Raw genomic sequence first — 5,000 nt, forward strand, 5'->3', positions numbered from 1 at the left:
CTGTTAGCTCCATCGGAAGTCACCCTTCCTACCAGAGTCCTTTCCCCGCCACATTTTCTTCCTTTTGTCCGGTGCAAAACTCGCGGAAAATCGAGCCGTTTTTTTCTCCTTCCTTCCTTCCTTCCTTCCTCCTTCTTCTTCTTCTCCTTCTTCTTCTCTTATCCCAGTACCAATCCCAACCTCCACCCATCGCCAAGAATTCTTTCGCTTATAACCTAGCGAAAAACGTACTTTTCATTTTCGTCGCGCTGAAGAAAACCATCCGAAGGCTTGGTTGTTACCAACGGGCGAATCGCTTTTCGATAGTTTCTTATTAAAACTCGTCGAAATATTGAAAACTTATTTTTAACTTTTCACGGGGAAAGAAGAAGGATGGAAAAAAAAAAGATGGAAGAGAGAAAAGGAAATGTAACAGAGAGTGAGTGAGTGCGTGAGTAAGGTAGATAGATAGTTAGCTAGGTAGCTAGGTAGCTAGGTAGGTAGGTAGGTGGGTGTGCAGAAAGTGGGGGGATAAGGGTAGAGGGAGGACAAGGAGGTAAGGGGTTGTGACGCCGGTGATGGTGTAAGCGACCGAGAATTATGGAGTTACCGGGTACGGTTCGTTTATGTGGATAATCTCTTACGTGTCGGTGGAATAAGAAAAGTTCGCTATTGTAGATCGGAAAGAGCGATATATCAGTGGAAATCGTTTAACGTCGCTCCGATAAAGTCGTAGGATAAATCGTTTACTTCGCTTCGCCGTAGTACGAATCGATTTCCGTGGTAGAAAGGGAAAAAGAGAAAAAAGAAGAGAGAAAGAGGGAGAGAGAGAGAGAGAGAGAGAGAGAGAGAGAGAGAGAGAAAGAGAAAGTAGAAAAAGAAGAAGGATGAAAAAAGGGACGAAAAAGAGATCGAGAGATCCGAGAGAGAGAGAGAGAGAGAGAGAGAGAGAGAGAAGCGCGTTGTTACGACCTAATCACGTCGCAGTTTCCTGCGAATCAATTTCCTTTCTGCCGAAGAACGAAATAAAACGTTCACCTTTGGAAACTAACGAGTTCCGACGAGATACTACTACTGAACTATCTGGCGGCAAATAAATAACAGAACGTGATATGGCCGCGTGCGTAACAGCGTTATGGGTTATGTAAAATAAGGATATATTATAGTATATTTACACACGTGTATCGGAATGAAACATTATAGGAAATAAGACAGGGGAAAAAAAAAAAAAAAAAAGAAAAGACGAAGAGAAAAAGAGAAAAGGAAAAGAAAATTATGAGAGCAAAAAAAAAAAAAAAGAAGAAGAAGAAAAAGAAAAAATAAAAAGAAAGAATGAATGAAAGAAAAATAGTCTGAAACTACTGAAAGGAAAGGAAAGGAAAGGAAAGGAAAGGAAAGGAGATTCCTGTAGTTGGCACGTGCATCGAAGCGAAACGCGTTCTAGGGCAATAATATCGTTCTCGTGACGTGCTGCTCGTAGTGGTACCCCCTCCCCCTCTCCTCCCTCCGTACGTCGAAGGAACATTAAAATTTCTTCATACATATGTATGTATAAGCGTGCTCAGAGAAAGGCAATATTAAAAGCCAGTTGAAGGGAAAATAATAATAAAAAAAAAAAAAAAAAAAAAAAAAAAAAAAAGAAGGAAAAAAAGGAGGAAAAAAGAAGAAGAAGGAGAGAGAGAGAGAGAGAGAGAGAGAGAGAAAAAAAAAGAAGGGAAAGAAGAAAAGAAAAAGGAAAGGAAAAATAAAAATTAAAATAAGGAAAAAAGAAGAGAAAGAAAAACAAAGGACGGTGAATGGAGAACCAAAGAGAGAGAGAGAGAGAGAGAGAGAGAGGGAAGGAGATAGGAAGAGAGAGAAAAAGAGTGAGATAAAAAGAGGCGATGGTAAAGGATAGAGAGAGAAGTTGAACGACGTTGGAGTGAGCGAGTATCGTGACCTCGGATTGAATCCTCCCCGTCAAGATAAAACTGTTTAGTCGCACTCTCGAGTTATTAATATTGATGAATCCACGATACAGGAAGAAGAAAAAGAGAAAAGAGGAAGAAGACGGAGAAGGAAAAAAAGAGAAAGGGAGGGAAAAAAAAAGAAAGAAAGAAAAAAAGGAAGTAGAGGAAGAAATAAGAAGAGAGTAGAGAAGGCTCTTCTTCGGTATAGAGAGAGAGAGAGAGAGAGAGAATGATCTGCTGCCGCCGCTACGGGAGAGAAGACAGATTTTATCTCGGCGTTCGAGCCGAGGGCAGTTATTTTCAATTTCGCGCTCTCTTTTATATACAGGCTACTTCAAAAAAGGTTGGCCCCGAAGTTTCCCACTTACCTTCTTTTTTTTTTTTCGAGCGTAAAATGAAGATACCTGACGCGAGTTATCGAACGAATTCCCTTCTTGATTATCTCTTTATATATATATATATCTCTCTCTCTCTCTCTCTCTCTCTTTGTATGTTTGTCTATCTGTCTGTTTGATCTGTCTCGCTTTCTCTAGCAGGTAAAAACGATCATCAAAAGTTAACTACTCGAGTACGATGAAAATCTTATCATCGAATTTTTACGATCCTATTTGAGAAAACGTTCGGTACTTTCGAAGAAAACGACGACGTTATGTGGTCGGCTTTACGAGCGCGAGCGCGCTTACAAATGCATTCGCTATCACCGTCTTGGCTTATTATTTATATGCTATTCTTTCCTCGACTCCCCCCCCCACCCCCTGTCCAGCCCCCCTCCCTCCTCCCCGTCACCCTTTTCTTCCACCACCACTATCTTCATGTCTATGTCCTTTTCTTTAAGATACAGCAGTACCAATAACGACGCAAACGACTTCTTTGTCCACCTCTCTACGCCTACGCATTGTCCTCTCTCTCTCTCTCTCTCTCTTTTACATTCTACTTTCTCTATATATCTATCTCTTTCTTTCTCTCTCTTTCTATTTCTCTTTTCGGAGTCGTAACGTCTCTTGAAATCGTCCAAGATATAACGCGTACTCGACTGTCGCCCCTTATTTCTCCCTCCCCCCCCCCCCCCCCCCTCTACGATCCTCTATCCCCATCTTTCCTCCCTATCCACATTTTCTCTTTCTCCTCTTCCCCACTTGTTCTTCCTTTCCACTATCTTCTATCTCATACTCATACTCTTACTACTACTCTTCTTCCTACGTTGGAGTGGTACCAACCTCCCACGACGAACATCCGTACCGTGTTATATATTATTACGAGGGAACTTTGCAAAATGGAACAGTGCACTAAATATCCCTCGGCTTCCGCAACGGTGGCTCGCATCGTCGAGCCGAAGACAAATGTACGCCGAAATCGTCTTTCTTCCGGCTTTTTGTTTTTTATCCCTGACACGTCTCGCTCCTAGACGTTTGTAGTACCTCCTCTTTCTCTCTCTTTCTCTCTCTCTCTCTCTCTCTCTCTCTCTTTCTCTCTTTTTGTTTCTCTTTTCCTATTTTCTGCATCTCTTACACGACCGTGACACAAGCGGTTATATGAACTCGAATCCCCGTGAACGTTTCGTTATCATTGCCAGCACAGAGACGCACATCGGCTGGACTGTAACCATCTTAAACGAAGCCATGAATATACTATGATGTAATAATTCTTACTTTCGAAAGGGAGTAAAACGTGTTCGTACGGTTTAAACGTTTCCAAGGGACTATTCGTATACCATCTGGTATATTTTTGGTTATCTTAAAAAAGTTTTCGATCGACAAATGAATTTTTATTATCGATTAAATAATGATATTAATGTTTTAACAATGATAAAATTTATTATGAATTGTCGATTTGATCAATGTAATGTTATCTGTTTTAATCAATAATCCAATATTATAATATTGACGTAAATTAATATTGACAGATTGTTTTTACGGAAACGTACATTGTACATGCTGTATGTGCGTAATTAGTAAATGAAAATTAAAAAAGAAAAAAAAAAAAAAGAAGAAAAAAAAGGGAAACAAAAAAATAAAAGAAAAAGAGATAGAAGGAAGATGAAAAGAGAGAATAAAGAGATTACTTGATAAATTAAAAATATAATTCCCCTTTTTCAAAGACAATTTTTCCTTTTTTATTTTATAAACTGTACAAATATTTAATCAAACATTATACAATATGTATAAGTAATTCTGAAATTTTTTCGAACCCTTAAACGTAACATTAAATTAAATGGGATAACAAAATTGATTATTGTATCTTTAACGTTTAAAACAATATACATTCATTTTCCTAATCGAATTTCTTATAATTTTTCTTTACATACATCTAACTTCTTATAATATCAATTATATTAATTAACTCATCAATTGATTCATTTTTTATTGACAACATTGATTTGATTATTTCAACGACAACATTGTTATATCTTTATAATAAATGAAAATCCATTATTTAATGAAAAAAAAAAAAAAAAAAAAAAAAAAAAAAAAAAAAAAAAAAAAAAAAAAAAAAAAAAGACGAAACCTAAGAAAACGACGACGAAACAACGATAAAAATAAATAAAAGGAGTACGACGTCAATGTGGAATTAAATATAATTTAAGTTAAATAAAAATAACGAAGAAACAAAATGTCTCAAAGAGAGTATAGTGTCACAAAAGAGAAAAAGAGAGAGAGAGAGAGAGAGAAAGAGATAAAGAAAGAATTTTAATGAAATAAACAGAGTTAACTCATTCTTCGACATTTAAAGGTTCCTTTACGTTTTCTCACAGTTCTTCTTTTTTTTAGTAATCTTTTTCGAAAGTAACTAAGTACTTTAATTCGCTTTGGGTGTCTTTTTAACGAGACCGCATGGGCAAATTGTAGACGGATAAGAATAATAAAAAAAGAAGATGGAGGAAGAGAGGAAGAGTGGGGGTGGGGGAGGGGTAGGGGGGAAGGAGAAAGAAAGAAAAAGGAGGTAAAAGATGGAGAGGAGAGAAGTTGTCATGGACGAGCGCACAGGTATACAGAGCTACATACATTCTCTATCTCTCTCTCTCTCTCTCTCTCTTTCTCTCACTCTCTCGCTCTCTCTCTCTCTCTCTTTTTC

At 37.6% G+C, this 5,000-nt stretch overlaps 1 protein-coding gene and 1 long non-coding RNA gene across 6 annotated transcripts in view; both read right to left on the bottom strand.

Annotated features, from left to right (window-relative positions):
* The window catches only part of LOC124954841, an 8,124-nt gene extending 7,801 nt beyond the window's left edge, over window positions 1–323 (bottom strand). The window contains exon 1 of the long non-coding RNA XR_007102688.1: window positions 1–323. This exon is cut by the window's left edge and continues 309 nt beyond it. This is a non-coding gene — a long non-coding RNA (uncharacterized LOC124954841).
* The window catches only part of LOC124954840, a 220,068-nt gene that overhangs the window by 147,990 nt on the left and 67,078 nt on the right, over window positions 1–5,000 (bottom strand). The gene's annotated exons all lie outside the window — the stretch shown is intronic.

Source organism: Vespa velutina, chromosome 16 (assembly GCF_912470025.1).
Source record: "Vespa velutina chromosome 16, iVesVel2.1, whole genome shotgun sequence".
NCBI classification, from domain to species: domain Eukaryota; kingdom Metazoa; phylum Arthropoda; class Insecta; order Hymenoptera; family Vespidae; genus Vespa; species Vespa velutina.